Source organism: Mobula birostris, chromosome 9 (assembly GCF_030028105.1).
Source record: "Mobula birostris isolate sMobBir1 chromosome 9, sMobBir1.hap1, whole genome shotgun sequence".
Classification (NCBI taxonomy): Eukaryota; Metazoa; Chordata; class Chondrichthyes; order Myliobatiformes; family Myliobatidae; genus Mobula; species Mobula birostris.
Window position 1 is genome coordinate 137,524,909 of NC_092378.1, and position 24,288 is coordinate 137,549,196.

Consider the following 24,288-nt stretch of genomic DNA (forward strand, 5'->3'; position numbering starts at 1 on the left):
ATTCACCAGCAACTTTGATGTGTGTTGCTTGAATTTCCAGCATCTGCAGAATTCCTGTTGTTTGTTGTCCCAGGGTAGTATATATGGTGACGTATACATAATCTAAGATAAGAGTCTCCCTAACTCTATCAGTCTACGGAAACCTTGCCATCCGTGATTCTGATCTTCCAACACCTATCATAGCCACAAAAATATTTCTTCTTTTACTTGCACATTAAGCATCTACAATTACGTCTGCTCTCAATTTACTGATATGAAGCATGTTTTCATTTAATAGGCTGACTAAGGATTGAGCTGGCTATTTTATTTTTGGGTACACATACAGCCTGGAGTAACGCAGTACTGTAGTGGTTAGCACAATGCCTTACCGTACCGACGACCTGGGTTCATTGCCTGTGAGGAGTTTGTAAGTTCTCCTCGTGACCGCATGGGTTTCCTCTGGGTGCCTGCTGAGTTCCTCCAGCATTGTGTGTGTGTGTTCTTCTGGGTGCTCTGGTTTGCTCCCACAGTCCAAAAGACGTTCCAGTTGATAGGTTAGTTGGTCATTGTAAATTGTCCTGTGATTAGGCTCGGATTGATATCGGGGGTTCCTGGGCGACGTGGCTCAATGGGCCATTCCATGCTGTATCTCAATAAATAAATAAATAGCTTGGGTGTGCAGATGTTGCCCCTGATAGATTACACTGCCAAATCTACAGGGTGATCTGCAGATTCATAGAAATTAATGGTAGAAAATGATCTGTTCACCTCTTCTCATTTAAACTGTTCTTATTTGGGTGCGTTGTAGATTAATTGTAATACATGGTAGGCATTGGAGAGAGTCTAGAGAACGTTCATGAGAATGATCCCCAGATTGAAAGGGTTAACATATGAAGTGTCCTGGATGGCTCTGGGCATATACTCGCTGGAGTTCAGAAGAATGAGGGGAGATCTTGTCGAAGCCCATCGAATATTGAGAAGCCTAGATAGAGTGGACGTGGAGAAGGTGTTTTCTATTGTGGGGGAGTCAAGAACCAGACGGTACAGTCTCAGAATGGAAGGATGACCATTTAGATCAGAGATGAGGAGGAATTTCTTTAGCCAGAGTGTGCTGAATCTGTGGAATACTTTGCCACATGTGGCTGTGGAGGCTAAGTCATTGGGTACTATATTAAAGTGGAGATTGATAGGTTCTTGATTAGTAAGAGCATCAGTATGGGGAGAAGGCAGGAAAAAATGGGTTGAGAGGGATAATAAATCAGCCACGATGGAGTGGGAGAACAGACTGGATGGGCCGAATAGCCTAATTCTGCTCCTATGTCTTATGGTCTAAATGTTCTTCAAGAGATATTTAAATAGTTTTTGCCTTTACTACTCTTTCAAGTTGCAATTCTCTTCACATTGAGTGAAAAAGAACACTTAACCTAGTTTCCTGAGTCTTTCTACCAATTAATTTAACGACTGATATTTCTGTTAAGGGAATTATTTCCTTCGTGTACCCCCGTCCAGACTTTTCCAGATTTTATATGCCTCTATCAAATCTCTTCAGTCCCATTTAATCCAATGATGACGACCCTGGGCTTCTAGGCAATGGATGTAATGACGTAGTTAGTATATGTGTGCACCCCCAGTGCCATTTCTAACATCAGGAATAATTATAAGCCAACCCATTGAGCAGGAGCGATTGAGATGGCCATTAGAAGTTTAAACGTTGTTTGGATAAATACATAGATGGGAGAGGTATGGAGGTCTATGGTCCAGGTGCTAGTCGAATGAGCCAGGTAGAATAGTGGTTCAGCATCGACTAGATGAGTCAAAGGGCCTGTTTCTGTGCTGTAGTGCTCAGTGCCTATGACTCATTTTAAGCAGAATGTTAATTGTCCCAACTAAAGGGTGATATTTGACCTAGTCTTTTAGAATGGCAGTCTCTTTCAGACTTTCACTTCTGAGGATTGTGTGTGATGTGAGATTTGAAGCTATTACTCAAAGGTTTGGTGCAGGGTCAATGCCCTGAATTGTTGAAAGAGAACACACAGTCTATATTCCAGTAATCTTGGGTGTTAACAACGCAAAAGAATGAAGTGGGATATGGAAATATCCTGCTTAAGCTGGATGTGCAGCATTCAGATTAGGAAGTTGCTGTGACACAGCAATAAATACTTAAAAGTTACTCAAATTCAGAAGAACCCAAATGTGATAAAATGTTCCATTGTCAACAAATTTATAAGGATGTTGTCGGGACCTGAGGTCCTGAACTACAGGGAAAGGTTAAATAGGTTAGAACTATATTCCCTGGAGTGTAAGAGGATGAGGGCAGATTGGATAGAGATGTACAAAGGTATGGGTGGTATAGATGGGGTAAATGCATGGGCTTTTTCCATCTGAGGTTGAGTGAGACTAGAATTAGAGGTCATGGGTTAAGGATGAAAGGTGAAGTGTTTAATGCGGACAAGAGCGTAAACAGGATGATGAGAGTATGGAATGAGCTCAGTAGAAGTTGCTTCGATTTCAACATTTCAAGAGAAGTTTGGATAAGTACATGGATGGGAAGGTACATTAGTAGGGTTATGGTCCGGGTGCAGCTCAGTGGGATTAGGCAGAATAATAATTCTGCCACAGTTTAGATGGGCTGAAGGGCCTGTTTCTGAGCTGTAGTGCTCTATGACTCTATAACTGTATGAGTGAGCCATACACTTAAAAGGCAGTAATGAAATGGAAAAATATAGATAAGTCAGGTAGGGGACAGAAGTATAGAAATAGTTTGTTTTCTTTGGTGATAATTGGCAATTCATTAATTCCCATTTGCACTGAGGAAGTGTAGTGCTCTCAAGCCTATGTAAATATATTTCAATTAACTAGTTATTAGTTGTGACCTGCAGAGCTCTACTTGAGCACTTCTTCAGAATACTCGAAGTGCAATATAAATTGTTAAGTATATTAACAGTGCTACTTGTGGTCCCCACCTCAGTGAAACAGTGTGTCCTTGTATTTAGCTATAAAGGTTCATGGTACAATTTTTATCTGCACGTACAATCTGCCATGATTTCATTTGTTATTACACTGATGCTGTAATGCAAAATAAATGAAATGGCTTTCAGTTAAATTAACTGGGATCTACTTATATTTGTACTGCGTCCCTCAGTAAGATAATGCCTCTAATCGTAGAACAAATGAGTACATGTTTTCACTGTCCACCAAAGGAATTAAACTGAAGGAGCTGAGAAATAACATTATTCCAGAAATCCTGGCAGTAAGAATATTAATCAGCAGTGAGGTTATAGTTAGCATTGAATACTTCCAAAAGTATTTGGGAAAATCAGAGCTGCCGCTTCATAGCTAAAATGCACTGGAAATGCCAAGCTAATTAAGAACAATTGAGTGTATTATATAAAAAAAAAATTAATTAAATTTCAGTATAATTGCACATTTAAAATGCTCTGTAGTATCACTTTTATCATTCTCAGAGTTCATTAAATTTTAAAATCCAAACAGCACAACTTAGACCACATATCAAATAATTAATCTAGGCACTGTATCTTCTTAAATTGTATTGGGTACACCTGCTTGTTAATACAAATATCTAGTCAGCCAATCATGTGGCAGCAACTCAATGCGCCAAAGCACAAAGACATGGTCAAGGAGTCCACTTGTTATCCAGACTAAAAATTGGAATGAGGAGGAAATGTGATCTAAGTGTCTTTGGTTGTGGAATGACTGTTGGTGCAGATGGGGTGTTATGAGTATCTCAGAAACTGCTGATCTCCTGGGACTTTCATGCACAACAGTCTCTAGAGTTTACAGAGAACAGTGTGAAAAACAAAAAAAAATCCAGTGACTGACAGTTCTGTGGCAAACACACCTTGTTAATGAGTTAGGTCGAAGGAGAATGGCCAAACTAGTTCAAGCTGACAGGAAGGCGACAGTAACTCAAATAGCCACATACTGAGGTACAGAAGAGCATCTCTGAATGCACGACATGTCAAGTGGATGGGGATAGCTGCAGAAAACCATGAAGGTACATTCAATAGCACTTTATTAGGTAAAGGACTTACCTAATAAATAGGCCACTGAGTGTATATCTGGATTAACCATAACACTAATGCAGCTTTAATGTTGAAATCTATAGAAACAGAATGATTCCATTTTCTGTGATTGCTAGGGAACATATTGCATTTTCAGTAGTTAGGAAAAGAATTAATTATCATGTATTCGACTGTAGTGTATTTATATAACATTGAGAAATGTTAATGGCTAGAAACTGGAAAACGTTCTCTTTCAGTGCTCAGAATACTTGTAGTGCAAAGTGCTAGCGTACAGTTGTAAGGTCAGGTAGGTGGCATCCAGAATTATTTCCAGGTAGCGGACGATTTTCTTTCACGCCGCTCTGACGCATTAGGAAATTGCGGACTAGGCAAGTTACAGCAGTGGTTCGCCATTGCCTTCTGCAGGGTGAGTTTCTTTTAAGAGATCACCAGCCCTTAATGGGAGCCGGCTGGATTCGAACTCAGGACCTCTCGCCCCGAAGACCAGCGCTGATGCCACTACGCCACCAGCTGGCCAGCATACAGTTGAGTCTCCTGAAAAAAAATCATAAATTTGTTAAATTCATAATATGTTAAATGACTAAAAGACAATAAGACATAGGAGCAGAATTAGGCCTTTCGGCCCATTGAGTCTGCACTGCCATTCAATCATGGCTGATTTACAGTATTATCTTTCTCAACCCCATTCTCTTGCCTACTCTCCGTAATCTTTGACAGCCTTACTAATCAAGAAATTATCATCCTCTGCTTTGAATAGACCCAATGACTTAGCGAACACACTCGTCTGTGGCAATCAATTCCACAGATTCACCACCCTCTGGCTGAAGTAAATCCTCCTCATCTTTGTTCTACAGGGACGTCCTTCTATTCTGAGGCTGTGCCCTTTCATGAATTCAAGCTAATATATGCGGTTCCTTTCAGGAACTTAATCCAGCAGCCACATAGTTGCTGTGCTGATCATGGGATTACGATTCAGTGCTTAACGAATCTACTCACGTGTAGAGTGACCGAATGGCTTACCATTGGAGTGAGAGAAAACATTGCACTCCCCAGTGTGTCTGGGCTTCTCCCCACGTGATTAGCTGACCAAATCTTCCCACATCACTACAGAAAACATTCCACTTCCCAGTGTGCCTGGGCTTCTCCCCACGTGATTAGCTGACCCAGTCTTCCCACGTCACTACAGTCTGGTTAAGGGGCCAGTGATGGCAACAGACAAGTTTAAAAAGTTGACGACAAAGTTTGCTGATTTCTTCCAAAGTTCAAAGTTCAAAGTAAATTTATTATCAAAGTACATATATGTCACCATATACAACCCTGAGATTCACTTTCTTGTGGGCATTCACAGTGAATACCAAGAAATACAACAGAATTAATGACAGACAAGACAAACAACCAATGTGAAAAAGATAGTGGTGCAAATATAAAGAGAAAAAAAATAATAAATAAAGAACAAATATTGAGAACATGAGTTGAAGAGTCCTTGAAAGTGAGTCCATAGGTTGCAGGAACTGTTCAGTGATGGGGTGAGTGAAGTTGAGTGAGGTTATCCCCTGTGCTTCAAGAGTCTGATGGTTGAGGGGTAATAACTGTTTCTGATCTTGGTGGTGTGAGTCCTGAGGCGCCTGTACCTCCTTCCTGATGGCAGCAGCAAGAAGAGAACATGGCCGGGATGGAGAGGATCCTGAATAATGGATGCAAATTTCCTGTGACAGCACTTCATGTAGATGTACTGAGTAGTGGGGAGGGCTTTATCTGTGATGGACTAATATTAACTAATTTTATAGGTTTTTCCTTTTAAGGGGGCTGTGTTTCCTTACCAAGCCATAGTGCAACCAGTCAATATGTATTCTGTACTGCACATCTATAAAAGTTGGTCAACATTTTACGTTTGTAGATGTCATACTGAATCTTCGCAAACTTCTAAGGAAGTGGAGGAACTGCCGTGCCTTCTCTGTAATGGCACTTACGTGCTGAACCCAGGAATAATGCCAAGCTATTTAAAGTTGCTGACCTTCTCCACCTCTGATCACCCGATGAGGACTGGCTCATGAACTTCTGGTTTTCTTATCCTGTAGTCAATAATTAGCTTCTTCTCTTGCTGACATTGAGTGAGATTTGAGATGTGGCACTACACAGCCAGTTTTTCAATCTCTGTCCTTTATGCTGATTCATCATCAGGTTTGCTTCGACAGTGGTGTCATAAGCAAACTTAAGTATGTCGTTGGAGCTGGGCTTAGCCCCACAGTCATAAGCATAAAGTGAGTAGAGCAGGGGACTAAGCACATATCTTTGTGGTGCACCTGTGCTGATGGAGATTGTGGAGGAGATGATGCCAATCTGAACTGATTGGGGTCTGCAAGTGAGGAAAATGAGGTTTCAGTTGCACAAGGAGGTATTGAGGCCTAGGTCTTGAAGCTTACTGACTAGTTTTGAGGGGAATGCTAAGCTGTATTCAAGGAAAAGTGCCATGAAGTATTCATCTTCACTGTTTGGATGTTCCAGGGTTGAGTAAAGAGCCAACAAAATGGCATCTGCTGTTCAACTGTTGTGATGGTAGGCAGGTTGCAACTGTTCACATGTACCTTTTCACACGTAAGGTAGTGGGACAAGAGAAAAAAGTGGAAGATATAAATTGAAAAAGGAAAACCATTATATGAAGTTAACTTTGAGTCCAGAAAGCTGCAATGTGACTGATTGAAAGACGTCATGCTACGCCTTGAGGGAACATTGAACTTCCTTACAACTGTGTAGGAGGCTGAGAACAGAGAGGGAAGAATGGAATTTGCTCGGAGAATTGAAGTGAGAACCAGTTGGAAGCTCAGGGTCACGTTTGTAGGCTAAGTAGAGATGTTGTACAATCAGTGTTTAGTTTTCCCATCGTGGAGGAAGCTACATTGCAAGCTTCAAATATTAAATATAAGGAGAACAATGTAAAAGGTGGTAGTAACAAAAAGGATGCATAAATGGAAATATCAAAAAATCATCTCAACTTGTAAGCGTTAACTTGAACCAAGGCCACAAAACGTTTGCATGCATAGGTGTTCAATGGATGTTGTAAAGTTTGGAGCTGTTTAAAATTCCCTGGTTAAAGCCACAAGCACTTAATAACTGAGGGGAAACACACACAAAATGCTGGAGGAGCTCAGCAAGTCAGGCAGCATCCACGGAGGGGAACAGTCCACTGTTTATTCCCCTCCGTAGATGCTGTCTGATCTGCTGAGTTCCTCCAGCACAGAGTGTGTGGATGTCGGTCAAGGTTTACAGCACCTGCAGAATGTTTTGTGTACCCGAGGACCAGTTGGGAGGGAGTGAGAAGGGATAAGGAGAATATTAAGTTATTCATGGATAAATGGGAAGTGAAGCTATTAACTGAATGTTCTATCTTGAAGAAGGAGTTGAGAACGGATTCTATTTGTTCATGACCTTCTCTGTAAACCTGAGGCTATCAATCTGTGAATGTATTAAGATATGCTGTATAAATCACAAATTTATACAGCATCTGCTCTTCCCACGCTGATGTTTCTTGATGTTAACATTGTGTAATGCAGTCATTGAGTCACTCACTTAATGATCCGAGTGCAAGAAAACAAGAGTGAGGATTCTCTTATTACACAGCTCAGAAGGCTTGAAAAGCTGCTTAAGTCTTTTCCCTTCAACAGAAATACCAAAGGAATCCAGTTGAATGGGTCTTCCTCTTTTGACTGCAGTAATCATAGACCTTAATAGGTATCTATGAGCAAAAGACCATAAGACCATAAGATAAAGGAGCAGAATTAGGCTATTTGGCCCATCGCGTTTGTGCTGCCATTTCATCATGGCTGATTTATTTTCTCTCTCAGCTCCAATCTCCTGCCTTCATGCCCTGACTAATCACAGATCTAACAACCACTGCCTTAACTATACTCAATGGCTTGGCCTCCTCAGCTGCCTGTTGGCAATGTATTCTGCAGATTCACTACTCTGGCTGAAGAGGTTCGTCCTCATCTCCGTTCTAAATGTCGACCATACTGCCTCTCAGGCCTTTTTGACTTGGAGTAAGACGGTGGCAGATTCTCTGTTTCAAGTCCATGTTCCTGCCTTCTCCCTACATCCCTTGATTCCTAGAGTTGTTTAATCATCTGTCAATCTTCGCCACAAATATACGAAAGAGTGGAACATCTACAGCCACTAGAAAGATAGAAAACTTTGGGCTGTGGCAATTCAGTCACTCCGATGATTTTTATTTCATTCCAAGATAACTTGGTGATAAGACCACTAGCTGCTCAGATCACACAGTTGTAATTTATGTACAAAATGGACCATAAAGACTAAATTGCAAAACAAGAATGGATTTCTTGACTGTAGTTATAGCCAATCCATTTCTGTTGCCCATAGTTTCCCATTTCCTTGCGTTCAAGATTCAAAATTCATTTATTATTGAAGAATGTAAATTATGCAACTTTGAGACTTGCTGGCTCATGGGCAGCTACAGAGCAAGAAACCCAAAAGAACCTAATTAAAGAAAAAAATGGATAAAGATAAAATTAAGTGACTAACCCACAATGTGCAAGAGAAAGAAAAAAAACCATACAAACAATTGAAATGAACAACAGCGTTCCAACTTAAAAGTGAGTCCTCAGATCCAAAACCTGGAGCAGCCTAGAGTAGGCCCAAATCCTCGCTTATCAGTTCATCGTATTAGCAGACACAGGGCACAGCAGCTGGGGCAGTCTCCATAGCCTCAGCTGCTTGGAAATGACTTCACGGACTTCACTTCCATTAACTTCAAGCCCTGAAGTACGAGCTTTCATCTCAGAATCTTGCACACTGGGTTGAGATCTCTTGGTGTGTTTACCAAATTCAGTCAAAATGCTTTTCTAGGGGGAAAAAAGTGATAAAGAACCAAATGAAAAGAACAGTGGGATTAGTCAGCTTTCAGAATCAGAATCAGAATCAGAATCCTTTATTATCGCTAAGTATGTGGACACATACAGGGAATTTGATGCTGGTTTCCCTGAACTCTCGCTGTACAGAGCTGAATAAGGACATCACCATAGGATCTGGCACTGAATTCTAATTATGGAGAGAGTACACATAAATGGAAGATTAATAGTCTTCGGTAAGATATAAGGAAAGATAAGAAGCATTCGATCCCATAATAATTACAGGCAAACATTGACAGACTATTACAACAAAAGGCAGATTCACAAAGATACTCCGGAAGAGCAGGTGAATAATAAGACAAAACTCTTTTAAGATTGCTGATGGTAGAATTTCTAACTCCAAACATAAATCTTTTCAAGATCATTTCTAGTTTTAATTATTTTGATGCAAAGCTTGGCTACTACCTCAAATGCTGAACAAGCAAGGATCTTAATCCTTGATTGATTGCCATGAAATAAAAAACCATCTAATTTTATAATGAGACAATGTTATGTTTCATATACTATTTGGTTGAACAGAATATTGTACTTTACAGCCCATTCTACTGGAATGCTAGAATATCAATTTAATTTTCACTCAATCATCAGAGTATGTTACTTCATCAAATGGAAGTTTTTGGAACATTCACCTCATGCTCCAGAGAGCACCCCAATACGCATACTTCCAGTTTATCACGTATCTAGTTTAGGAGCTGACTGATTTCAATTTCTAAACTGATAATTTGAGTGGTAAAACCAGTTTTATTCAAGATGGCAAACTGAAAACCAATATGTTTAGGTCACCCCTCAACCCTCACTGTTGAATCTTTTGATGGTAGCTGATGGTGTCATCGCAGTTTTCCATCTACAGTCTAAATAAGGTTTTATAGAGGTGTAGCAGAATAGTTCACTTTTGTATTCATTGTCACAGCTAATGAAGGCTCGTATCCCAGTCATCTTTATTTACCTGTGCTGTCACCTACAGGTTCACACACATACACACAGATATATCTTATATACCCTGGAGCTCAGATCATGGTGTATCTTAAACAGAGGGGTTTCTGCAAATGCTGGAAATCCAGAGCAACATACACAATACTGGAGGGACTCTGGTTTCACTTACCACCTGCCAGCTTGTTCTGCTTCCTCCCCCCCCCCTCCGTTTTATTCTGACTTTTCCCCCCATCCTTTCCAGTTTGAAACATTGATGGTTTTTCCCACCATAGACGCTGCCTGACCTGATGGAGTTCCTCCAGCATTTTGAGTGTGTAACCCTCAGGTTCGGCTGGTGGCATTAGTCCAGGGAAGACAGTCTCTGGCCCCGCCAAATGTGTGAAATCTGAAGCGCTAAACCTCTTGTTTGTGTGGATGCTGTGTGATCTGTTCCCCCGTTACAAATCAGTACCATGAAATATCAGACCACATGCAATTCAACGACTTAGCTTTATGATTCCTAATGTGACTAAAGGGTTAGTAAAGAAAAACAAAAAGGAGGGGACCCATTTTAATGAAACAGTCTAATGTGCACATGCTGGAGCTCACGGTTTCCCTTCCATTGGTCCTCCATTGATTTACCCGGGCTTCGTCGACTCCCGCCCTACTCCAAGTCCACTTCTTTCTGGTGTCTACAACCTCTCTCTTTTGGCATCTTCTCTCTCCATCTTCCGCCGAACAAAAGACCCCGATCACCTCGTTCTCAGGCACACAACAAGAAAAAAACACTCCCTTCATTGGACTGTGCACATTCCAAAGCCCCCACCATCTCTAGCCATAACCCAAACACTGCTGCTACAGAAAAACCATTACATTAGCAGTGAAACCTTTCCCAGTGTGTTATATGTGTGATTCTGATATATATATGATTGCGTGCCCTGCTACTGACCTCACCACAGTTGGTTCTCAGCTGTACTTCGACTGGAGTCGAATTCCATTCAGACAATGAAAATACATTTGTTGTGTGGGTGTGTGTGTGTTGGCAAAGTCTATCAGAACAGTGCTGGGGGCAGAACACCAGGTTCCACCAGGTGAGCCCTGGTAACCATTCATAGCCTACCCTGCTGCCTAGAGGTACCCAAGCATGTTTGATTCCCTGTGGAGACCATTGCAGTTTGAACAGTTACAGGGTTAATGTGATGGCCAAGTGCAGACCAGAGCATGGATTGTTCAGGACCTACCACATAAAATCACCATAAGATCCCAGATGCTCTTGACAAATGGTTTTAAGATACAATTCATTCGACAGAACATAATGCCAAGCATTGCACAATTCAATTCATGACACTTCTTTTAATTCAAATTAATTTCAACTATATTGATGTTCAGGTAAATGTGCTTTAGTGAGGGAGGGCTCACTCTAGTTTTTTAAAATAACAATCCTATCTTTTGACTTTGGCCTTCTTTTACCCAGCTTTGGCAGGGTATTTATTTTGTGAATCAAAAATCAAACTTACAAAAATGAGCAAAAGTAGCAAAAAGGAAACTGCCAGTCTTACATAATAACAACTCTGTAATTTGCTCGGTGTGTACTCTTGGCAGCCCGATCGGTGTCTCTCACAGAGCGCGATGAGCCCCATTATTAGGCACCAGGGCATGCCACCTTTAATTACCTACAAATTTAACATAAGACCATACATAAATTAGCATGTGATGCACCCTACAATGTAGTTACAATCCTGTTGTAGAAGTATCTACCTTAAATATGTATACAAACAATATATACACATTTAAACCTCCCCATTGCTAAAGAAATGAATATTCACAGTGTATGGTGGGGAAGACACCATAACACAACTCATTATAGGAATATACCGGGGAAACATTGAAGTGTGTACACTCAGCGCAATGACAGTAGAATGACAAGGTGATGTTTGTTTGTGTGTGTGTTTGTGTGTGTAAGTGAGGAATGCGCTTACCAATTGCTCTCTGTCACAATTAAACATCTCTGCCTGTTGTATCTTTGCTGGTTGATAAAGAACTAACCAAGCTAATCCCACATTCCAGTCATTTGTCTGTAGCCTTGCAGGTTATAGCTTTTGCCCAAAATATCTGAATACTTCTGAAATGTGTTGGCAGTTTTTGACCCTGTTTCTTGAGCAATGCATTCCAGTCTCCCAGAATCCACTGAACTCAAGCTGCATGTTAATTATCATTTTATACAGTTTAAGTACATCTTTTATGATTTGTCTAATAAAGGTAGAAGTGTTTTTTTGGCAACTTGTGGACCTGTCATGCATTGGCATAAACTACTAGAAAGTACACTCAAAGGTACATTTATTGTGTATCTTATTGTGTGATGCTTTGCTGCACCTTGCTGTTTATATTAAAAGTAAAGTTCATATAAAAGTGTTCAAGCTGTGGAAGATAACATTCACAGAAGTATTTCAGATTCTGTATTTAATTAAAGAGTAATCATTGTGACTGTGTCAGATTGTTTTCTGTATTTCATACTAATATTGATGCTTGGTGCTGCATAATGTTTGAATTACTCAACTTGTTTTCTGCTTCTTTCTTTTCAGTCTCTCAGGTGTTCTGTTAAGAGTCATTTTTATTTTTCCTTTTAGCACCTTTAGATTTTTGCTGCCGAGTAGTATGAGGTAAAGTTAACTTCAGGTAAAAGCCCACTTGCTGTCAGGTAGATTTGTCATTATCAAAGATAAAGTCATACAACATATCTTTCCAAGATAGATGTACTTTTCCTGTAAGATAATGAATCTCAAGGTAGCATATGGTAACATATACATACTTTTTAAATAAGAAATTTATTTTTAACTTTGAATTTTGAAAGTTAAAAGTGGGGCTTTACAGCATATAATTAGTTAACTCAGAAATTAACACCGTAACTGTGCCTCTTAATTTTTAAAACCACTCATATTCCAGTCAAAAACAAGAAATCAAAAATCTTTGTGAATTAGATACAATACTTCAAATTTAAGTTCAATTTTAATGGTGATTCAACCATACACATGCAAAACTGTGTTCCTCTGGTGCCAAGGTACAAAACACAGAACCAACAGTCACACACAGAACACAGCATGTATAATGCATATAATTATGATAGCAGAAAAACATACGGTTACAAAAAATATTAAAAAAAAATAATAATAATATAGCCCAAGTCCCTGAGTGTCATGGCCTGTAGATTGATGGTGTATGGGACGTTGTCCTGGAGCCATGTTTCTGTGAGAGCAGTCCATAGCAGTTTCTCATATCATACAGTGCAGTCCCAGACAAATGCAATCCAGCTTGCCTCCCACTGAGTGGAAACTGGAGGTCCGAAATGACGGGAGGGACAGCCTCCAAACCAGCATGGAATTCAATGGAACACAGATAGCACCGGGCTCTCATTCCTCAGCAGGCACAACAAGTGACCCAAGGGATGAATGAGGGTCCACTCCATGCCACAACCTCGGCCACGTAGCTCCCTCCGCTGTCAGTCTCACTAATGAACCGGTGAATCAGACTTGCAGTATTCTACATTACCAATGTCCAAGAGGGTCTTATGATGGCAACCACTCCCCTCCCACCGTACCCCTCCCCTACCTTCCTCAGTTCCCATCTGCCCACCCCACCTCCCTCATTTGGTTCCATTCTCCACCTTCCTTTCCAATTTCATTCCATCAACCCAAGCCCTTGGTTGCCTCCCAGTGTCTGACACTATTTCCATCTGCCTAACACCTCTCCTCACCTGGATTCAGCTATCACTTGCCACACTCGCTCCACCCCTTCTGCTGACCCCCCTGTTCTGCCATCACCACTCTGCTCTTTCCACCCAGGTAAAGCATCTTGACCCAAAATGCCGATGGGCTTTTTGGCCCACCTGTTGCCCTTTGAAATTGCACCAGTCTTGTATAAACACCATGAGTTTATTATTTTCTCACAGTAATGCAGCTCCCATATGATTCAGAGCCAATTTAAGGCTCTGGTTAATATACCAATAGAGCGGTAAATGTTTTGCTAATTTTAACCGATATTGTGCTGTTCCACTATGTGGACTGGATTAAAACCAATCCCAGTAATCCCCATATCAGGGTTTCTGTCTTCCTGCCAACAACGCACTGCAGACTTCTTGCTGGAAAAATACATGATTTATTGCTGATTGATCTTACAATCTCGCTTTCTTTGTGAAATGTCGGTGAGGGCAGGCATGAAAAGTAAGCTGGCTCTACCCTGTGGCTAGTTGCACTAAGTATTAAACTGAGAAATCTGCACAATCTGGAGTGTATGAGCCTGTGTTGAGTCTGTATCACATTACTCTTTAGTGAATCATGTGGCCAAGCAGAACTGATCCTCATTATAAATAAAGCAAACAATATGAACTGTGTTCTAAATAATGAATCAAGCACAAGCCAGGTTCACCTTGGGCTTGGCAATTGTAGCTTTAAACCTAGATATTTTTGTGTTTGGTACTAATATGGTTGATTCACCCTGGATTCAACATGAGTTTAAAATACAATATCAACATAATGTACAATGGAAAATCAAAGTCTATGAAAATATCCTGTGCTGTTCTAATGATGGCAACCATAATCTTGGTCAATAATTTTATCTTTGACTTGCTAACACCTTGTTGCTCTTTCTAGTCCAAATATCAAAGTGCAAAGTAAATTTATTATCAAAGTACAGCTACATATATACTCCGTGGTCACTGTAACTAGTAAAGTGGCCAACAAGTGTATGTTCATGGTCTTCTGCTGCTGTAGCCCATCCACTTCAAGGTTTGATATGTTGTGCATTCAGAGATGTTCTTTTGCACAGCACTGTTGTTATTTGAGTTATTGTCGCCTTCCTGTCAGCTTGAACCAGTCTGGCCATTCTCCTCTGACCTCTCCCATTAACAAGGCACTTTCACCCATAGAACTGTAGCTCACTGGACTTCTTTTGCTCTTCGCATCACTCTCTGTAAACTCCAGAGACTGTTGTGTGTGAAAACCCCAGGAGATCAGCAGTTTCTGAGGTACTCAGACCATTCCATCTGGCACGAACAATCAGTCCGAGGCAAACTTACTCAGACAACATTTCTTTCCCATTCTGATGTTTGATTTGAACAAGAACTGAACCTCCTGACCATTTATAGGAAAATAAATACATTCAATAGATTAAAAAAGCTATATATAATCAAGGCTGACAACCAAAAGAAGATATATTGTACTAACAAAAATCACTGCTGAAAGCATGAGTTGTATAGAGTTGCTGAAAGTGAGTTTATATGTTGTAAAATTAGTTCAGAGTTGTGATGAGTGAAGTTATCCACAATGATTCTGGAGCCAGATGGTTGTAGGGTGATAACTGTTCCTGAACCTGGTGGTGTGGGACCTAAAGCTTCAGTACCTGTTTACTTGCTGACTATACCTAGCCACACAATCTTGAGTAGAACGAGGCCAAGTGCACAGTTTTGAGGTGCACCTATGCTGATGGTGATTGTGGAGGAGGTGTTATTGCCAATCCGTACTGACTGTGGTCTGCAAGAGAGGAAATTGAGGATCCAGTCGTAAAGAAAGGTATTGAGGCCAAGGTCTTGGGACTTCTTGATGAGCTTCGAGGGGATGATAGTGTTGAAAGCTGAGCAGTAGCCAACAAAGAACATGCCAATGTATCCATCTTGATTGTCCAGGTGTTCCAGAGCTGAGTGAAGGGCAAATGAAATGGCGCCTGCGGTTGACATATTATGATGGTAGGCAAAGTGGAGGGGATCTAGTTCACTCCTGAGGCAGCAATTGATATGCTTGATAACCAACCTCTCCGAGCACTTAATCTCGATGGATCTAAGTCCTGCTGGGTGATAGTCATCGAGGCAGGTTACCACGTTCTTCCTGGGCGTTGGTATGTTTGAAGCCCCCTTGAAGTAGGTGATACCCCAGACTGCCGAAGCTATTTTCATCAGTGTTCTTCAACAGTCTTATGTCGTCTCCTTCTCTGTAGTCTGGGGGGGGGGGGGGCGGAGGGGGTTGGAGTCCAAAGGGATTTTCACACACAATGGTATTGAGGCTACAGAGAATAGGATGAAAAACCAAAAGCATACAGTGATAGTGGTTCTGCATTTGAAAACACATAGTCAATGGGAGAGCTCAGAGAAGAGTAGCCAGGTTGGTTCGATTTGACAGGAAGGCGGCAATAACCCAAGGAGCCATGCATTCCTGGACACACAAGATGTTGAATCCTGAAGTGGATGGGCTACAGCAGCAGAAGCCCCTGAAAGATACTCAGTGGCCACTCTGATACAGGAAGTACTTAATGAAGTAGTCACTGAGTGTATATCAGCGTGTCCAGTTGAAAATTTTCACTCTCAAACTATGAAACAAATCACTTTTCCCTGAAGCTCACGGTGGAGAAGAGCTGAAGCAAACCCCTCTTTAGACCACAGCTGAAACTCTATTGATAAATACTTTGCCAAGAACGGTTGCATTTAGATCCAGATGCCAATCAACTGTAGATAATGGGAAACCATGTTGCGTGTGTATCAATATGTATAGAACATGGGGGATTGGAAATGAAATTGCTGTATTATCATCATTTGTTAGGAGATACAGTGAAAAGCTTGTCTTGTATACTGTTCATGCAGATCAAATTATTTCACAGTCCATCGGGGTAGAACAAGGTAAAATTGTAGCAGAATGCAGAAAATCATAAACACAAGGTGTTCTGCAGGTACTGGAAATCCACAGCAGTTACACAAAATGCTGGAAGAATTCAGTAAATCAGTAAGAGCCCATGGACAGGAATAAATAATCAACATTTCAGGCTGAGACTTTTCAAAAGGACTAGAAAGGAAGGGGAATGAAGCCAGAATGCTGCAGAACAGGTGTAGTCCAGGTAGACAGTAAGGTGCATGATTATTATGAGGTAGACTGTGACGTCAAGAGTCCATCGCATTATGGTAGGTCTTATAACAGGTGGTTAGAAGCTGTCCTTGAGCCCCATGATCTGTGCTTTAGAATTTTATATCCTCTTCCATATGGGAGAGGGGAGAAGAGAGAATGTCTGAGTAGGTGGGAACTTTGATTATGCTGGTTGCTTTATTGGTTGCGAGAAGAATAGTCAGAAAACTTGCAATCCACTTCAATGTTGCGGTTTATGAAACGTGGACTGTTGTAGGATAACATGAGGACACACTAAGTGAAGCAGTGATTCACTTCTACTTCTTCAGGCCTTGATGTACTGAACTTTGTGTTCACGAGATGGCCTCCTCTGCTTGGAGAAATCGGGCACATATTAGGTGATGGCTTTGCAGAGCGCTTTGTACAGTCTGAAGAGGTAACACGAAGTTTGAAGCTGCCCATAGCTTTAATTCAACTTCCCAATTTCCACTGTGACCTCTTTATCTGTGGCACCCTGTATTCTTACGGTGAGGCCTAAACTAAGCACTTTATGCTCTGTCTGAACACGTTGCAGACTCATGACACAATATCAAATTTAACAATTTTAACCAACTTACTTATTCTAAATATATTGGAACTGTCCAGGTTTTTTTTGGAAGGATATCCATTTGTAACATCACACATTTTTTTTTCTCTCAAGAGACACAAACTGACTTGCTGGCTATATCTCATGTTTTCTTGGTTTTGATTCTCTGTTAGAGTGCTTACCTGTGTTTAACAGCTTCAAATTTCAAAGTATATTTATTATCAAAGCACATAAATGTCACTATATACTGCTCTGATACTCATTTTCTTGTAGGCAATCACAATAGAACAAAGAAATACAATAGAATCAATTGAACACTGCACACAAACAAACACTGAGAAGCAACCAATGTGCAAAAGAAGACAAACTGTGTAAATGGAAAAAAAAATCCAAATAATAATGTTATATTTTATACTTTATACTTTATTGTCGCCAAACAATTAGTACTAGAACATACAATCATCACAGTGATATTTGAATCTGCGCTTCATACTCCCTGGATTACAAATATTAAATATTAAAAATATTTAAAATAGTTAAAATTAGTAAATATTAAAAATTTAAATTGTAAATCATAAATAGAAATTAGAAAAATGGGAAGTAAGGTAGTGCAAAAAAACTGAGAGGCAGGTCCGGATATTTGGAGGGTACGGCCCTGATCTCGGTCAGGATCCGTTCAGCAGTCTGATCACAGTTGGAAAGAAGCTGTTCCCAAATCTGGCCGTACGAGTCTTCAAGCTCCTGAGCCTTCTCCTGGTGGGAAGAGGGATGAAAAGTGTGTTGGCTGGGTGGGTCGTTTCCTTGATTATCCTGGCAGCACTGCTCTGACAGCGTGCAGTGTAAAGTGAGTCCACGGACGGAAGATTGGTTTGTGTGATGTGCTGGGCCGTGTTCACGATCTTCTGCAGCTCCTTTCCGTCTTGGACAGGACAACTTCCATACCAGGTTGTGATGCACCCTAGAGGTATGCTTTCTACGGTGCATCTATAAAAATAAAAATATATAAAAATCTATTAATGCAGGTTGAGGACCCCTTATCTGAAATGCTTGGGGCTGGAAGTGTTTTGGATTTCAGATATTTTTGGATTTTGGACTATATAATGAGTTAGCCTGGGATCACCATCATTTCTGACTGAATTTATGTGCTACTGGTAAGCAGTCTTTGTTTTACATTTGTTCATCACACATATGCACTGATGCAGCTGTTCAGTGTGTTAGATTTTCATCAGCAATGATCTTGGCAAACTCATTAATTAATTTCTCTGTTCAGCAGATGCTTTGTTACCACAAATCTTTAAAAATCTAATGCTTTTATTGAATTTCTGCAACCAGCTTGCTGAACATTCACAATTACCTTCAATTTTCAATTCATCATGATAGAGCTTTGCTTGTTTCATGATCAGCATACCATTAAGTGGCATATGTTCATTCCGATGCTGATGAATCCACCCTTTCAATACATGATCGAGACCTTTATTTTCCCTTTTTGCTTATTCCTCATTCACTTCCGTTCATTACATATGTGAGGTCTCTTGTGAAGACTGTCTGTGGTGCGCAGAGAGCTGTGCATTACCTGCAAACCTTCCCAGCATCTTGTGGAATTTTCCACTTGTGATATCATGTCAGCACTCAAAAAAATTTTTGGATTTTTGGATTTTGGAATTTCAGATAAGGGGCACTCAACCTGTAATGATAATAAATAAATAATACTGAGACCATGACTTGTAGAATCCTTGAATGTGACTCCAATAGGTTGTGAAATCAGTTCAGCATTGAGTTGAGTACAGTTATCCATGCTGATAGTTGATGCGTAATACCTGTTGCAGAACCTGCTGCTGTTGGACCTAAGGCTCTTTTGTCTCCTTCTTGATGGTAGCAGTGAGGCGAGGGCATAGCCTGGATAGTGGGATTCCTTGAAGATGGACGCTGCTTTCCTGTGGCACTGCGCTATGTAGATATGTTCAGGACTTTTCCACATCAGCATATCCCTTCATTTGCTTTTTTCTTCCTCTCACATTCTGTCTTCAATAACCTGCCAGCCTCACACTATATAAATAGCATATCGCTACATCCTTGATGGTCTCACCTTAATGTATAATCTGCACATGCCATCCCTCCACTAGCATCTCTGACATTTAAATTAACTTGTATTCTCGCTTTTCTAGGCCTAATTAGGGCACTTGACCTGAAATCTAAACTCGGTTTCTCTCTCTACAGGTGTTTCCTGACCCACTGCTGTGTTTGGGTGCCTCCAGCATTTTGATTTTCAGATTTTTAGCACCTGCAGTTTTTTTAAAATTTCAGACATTTTTCACCTGCTTGCAAGTATTATTAATAATAAATTATGTTCTATTTATGAAATATAATTCAAAGTAGTCAAATGTACCTCTGTGATGAACTTGTAATCAACACTGCCAAAGTAAAACAAAACCTATTTTGGGACATGGAGTTTTTTTTTCTTAATCATTAGAATTCTTCTTCTGGGGCACTTAGCTCTAATGGAGCATAGGCCAATGGTGACCTCCCGTCTCCATCGTCCAAAGTCTAGTTGGAGTTCAATAGACAATAGACAATAGGTGCAAGAGTAGGCCATTAGGCCCTTCGAGCCAGCACCGCCAAAAAGTAGGGGGCACCTGGATTTGAACCAGGGACCTCTTGATCTGCAGTCAAATGCTCTACCACTGAGCTATACCCCCACACAGTTCATCAATGTTTCTGTAATCCATTGTATCCACTGTGCAGGGGATGGGCCAAAGCAATTTCACCAGAATCCTTTTGGCTGGCCTTACCCATTTCTACCTCTCACGACGGGGACGTAGGGTTGGCCTTTCAGAGGCAATCGTTAGAATTTTACTAAGCCTACACTATGTGGCTCAGTAATAGCACCACCTGGTGAAATGCAGAGAAAGAATGAGGTTAGACAGAATTGAGGGAATCACTACTTGGTGGCCATTTTGTTGCTTCTTTAGCACCAAGGTCGGGGAATGTACGTGCCAGAATGTGTAATATATTCACTTTTTACAGAGTTGAGGATTATATTTTCCTTTGGAATGAAGTTATTAGATACTTCTGAATGAAAAAGCTTAAAGTCATAGAATCACAGAGCACTATAGCCCGGAAACAGGCCCTTTGGCACATAGAGTTCATGCTGAATGATTACTGTGCCAAGTCCCATCGCCTTGCATCTGGACCATAGCTCTCCATACCCTTCCCATCCATTTACTTATCCCAACTTCTCTTAAACTTTGAAACTGACCCACATCTAAGCTTCTATAATCTGTGTGAGACATCTAATGCAAGGTGGGGGAGACAGCAGACACGCCTTTCTATTTTGAAAGTCCCAGTGGGGTAAAATTTCAGGATAATTATTCCTGTTGTTAATGTTGACCCTAGTCTCCTGGCTTTCCCTCAGTTAAAGCATCAGGAATGTACAGAATTCTCTGATACCTTTTCCTGGGTGAATTATGATAGCTGTGATATTTGTTTACTGACTTGTCCAGGTATAAGTGCTTGGCCCTGCTAAAAAAAAAGAAGAAATTCAGGTGTCAGCATAAAGGAAAGAACAAATTCAGTTGCTGTGGTGGCAAAGCATTTGTCTTTACACCACCCCAGAACTTCAAAGATTTCTTCAAAGCTTCTAAACAGGGAATGCCCAAAAGGGTAGACATATCTCTTACGTCAAAAGTATGAAGTCATTCCTCTCTGGAGACTCAAACACAGAGAGTAAATGACTGTGGGATCCTGCAGATCTCATTAATTTCTTCCCTCCCTAAAGAACAACATGTAGAAGAAAGGAGCAAAGTAATTGCTTTGAAAGCTGTGCTGCTCTTTTTGGCACAGTGCTTTCATCTGCTTGTTAGTAGTGGCCACGTATTAGAGTGAGAGCACGTCTCATGCAGACCTTATTTATTCAGGGTGCCAACCATCTGGAACATGGTCCTAGCACTGCTGATGCATGAGCTGACAATTGAATTTTATTCAGGCCTTTAATCAGCCTGGAATATGCCAGCTGTGCAGGTGCACATCTTACCTGGGAACTTTTCCAGTGAACTGACCCTGAGGCTTTTCAAGTTGCTAGCTCCAACTGGCACACCGACCCAAGAACAGACTGTTTATGGGGGCCTGAGGTCAATTGACCTGCAGTTTATAGTAAGGCCTTGGAGACCAGGTGTACTTATAAATTACCGTGAACTCTGGGTGCAAAACTGATATCACAGGTCCCAGTGCATATATACATCTGGGGTATTGATCAGGCCAGATACCCCAGTCCCAATCCTTTGGAAAGGATTCAGCTCTTATAGCTGTTCACATAAGATCATAGGGCATAGGAGCAGAATTATGCAGCACTATTCCATCATGGCTGATGTATTATCTTTCTCATCTCCATTCTCCTACCTTCTCCCTGTAACCTTTGACGCCCTTGCTAATCAAGAGCCTATGAACTCAGTTTTAAATACACCCAATGACTTGGCCTTCAACCCTGTCTGTGACAGACTCACCACCCTCTGCTAAAGAAATTCCTTCTCCTCACTGTTCTAAAGGGACATCCCTATGTTCCAGGAGTTCCCAACCTTTTTTATGCCATGAACCCCTACCATTAACCAAGAGGTCCTTGGACTCCAGGTTGGCAACCTCTGCTCTATTCTGAGGCTGTGTTCTCTGGTCCTAGACCTTCCCACTATACGAAACATCCTCTCCATATCCTATCTATCAAAGCCTTTCAATAGTTGATAGTTCAGAAGGAAGGTTGGAGAATAATGACTGCACAACGATCTGCTCCATTTATCACTCCTTGTGTAATAAAGTAGTCGGCAAGCAAGTGTAGCAAGAACCAGATGTTGGTTGATACGTGGCAAGTAACGTTTGTGCCACAGAGGTCCGAGACAATGATACCCAAAAAGAGAAAATTCAGCTATCTCCCTCTGACATTCAACGGCATAAATTTACTGAGTCCCCACTCTCAATACCATGGGTTTACATAGAACAGCACAACACACTTTAGCTCATGATTTAGTGCCGACCTTTTACCTACTCTAAGATATCGAAATCTTCCCTCCCACATAGCCTTCCATTTTTCTGTTATCCATGATCCCATTTAAGAGTCTCTTAAATATCATTAATAATGTATCTTCCACCACTCCTGGCAGAACATTACATGCACATACCACTCTCTTTGTAAACAGTCAAATTGGAGTAGCCGTATAAACTTTCTGGTTACAAATCTAGGAATATGGTGGTGAGTAATTCACCACCTAACAACACAAAGCCTGTCCTGACAAGGATTAAGCTTGAGTGCAATGGAATACTCTCCACTTGCTTGAATGAGTGAAGCCTCAACAGTACTCCAGGACTCAAAACCGTACAGGGCATAGCATCATCATCATTATGTGCTGTGTCATATGATGTAGGTGATCATGGCCTTCTATCTGTATTTAACCTGCTAATAAGCTCTTCTTATGCTTTTTCCTTTCCACGACCATGATTGTTCTTGGCAGATTTTCTACGGAAGCGGTTTGCGATTGCCTTCTTCTGGGCAGTGTCTTTACAAGACAGGTGACTCCAGTCATTTTCAATACTCTTCAGAGATTGTCTGCCTGGTGTCAGTGGTCGCATAACCAGGACTCATGATATGCACCAGCTGCTCGTACGTCTGTCCATCACCTGCTCCCGTGACTTCACGTGACCCTGACTCGGGGGGCTAAGCAGGTGCTACACCTTGCACAAGGGTGTCCTGCAGTCTAGCGGAGGGAAGGAGCACCTTACACCTCCTTTAGTAGAAACGTACTTCCATCCTGCCACCCCGCATGACAGCATAGGGCTGAAGGCATAGCAGTTCACTTGAAAGGCACCCCATCCGCAATCATCACTCACTCCACTATTGACACATAGTATTAGTAGTTTATACCATCTATTGGATACACTGCAACAATCCACCAATGTATTCCAAACCCATGGCATCTACCAACTAGAAGAACAAATTCTTTGGAACACCACTACCTGGAAGTTGCCTACAATCCACAGACCATCATTACTTGGAAATACACTGAGTGGCCACTTCATTAGGTACACCTCTTCTCCCATTCATTAATGCAAATATCTAATCAACTCATCATGCGGAGGTAACTCAATGCATAAAAGCATGCAGACATGGTCAAGAGGTTCATTTGTTCTTCAGGCCAAACATCAGGATTGGGAAGAAATATGATCAAGGTTTGACCATGAAGTGATTGTTGGTGTCAGACAGGGTGGTTTGAGTATCTCAGAAACTGCTGATCTCCTGGTATTTTCACACTCAGCAGTCTCTAGAGTTTACAGAGAATGGTACAAAAAACAAAAAACATCCAGTGAGCAGCAGTTCTGGGAATAAAAATGTCTTGTTAATGAGAGAGATCAGATGAAAATGTCCAGACTGGTTTAAGCTGACAGGAAAAGGACAGTAACATAAATAACCATGTGTTATGAGAGTGCGTAAAAGCACCTCTGAATGCACACCTCTGATGGGCTAAAACAGCAGAAGACCATGAACATACACTCAGTGGCCACTTTATTAGGTACAGGAGGAACTTCATAAAGTGGCTGTTGAATATGCATTGCCACTCCTTCACTGTTGTTGTCAAAGTCCTGCTACACTTTCCTGAACAGCGTCATGGGTATTCCCACATCTCAAGGACTACAGTGGTTCAAGAAGGCAGCTCATCTCCTTCTTAAAGGTACTAGGGATGAGTAATTACATGCTGGTCCAAGGATCAAATTCATTCATCATATACATTTACATGTACTCGGACTTTGCTGTAGTGTGTAGGCATTTCATCAAAAAGCATCAAAATTCAGCAATTGTAAAGCCCATGTCACTTGAATGTATATAAAACAAAGGATGGTTTCTACGCAACACACACAAACACACGCTTCCAGTCAACATTGTGATTGCCCATGCTGACCTCAGTAAAAGCCCTCAATATTGA

At 41.1% G+C, this 24,288-nt stretch overlaps 1 protein-coding gene and 1 non-coding gene across 2 annotated transcripts in view; one reads left to right on the forward strand and one right to left on the reverse strand.

Moving 5' to 3' along the window:
• grin2aa (glutamate receptor, ionotropic, N-methyl D-aspartate 2A, a) overlaps nucleotides 1–24,288 on the forward strand; it is a 304,621-nt gene that overhangs the window by 61,888 nt on the left and 218,445 nt on the right. The gene's annotated exons all lie outside the window — the stretch shown is intronic.
• trnac-gca (transfer RNA cysteine (anticodon GCA)) lies at nucleotides 19,951–20,022 on the reverse strand. Its single transcript has one exon. It is a non-coding gene; the product is annotated as a tRNA-Cys (tRNA).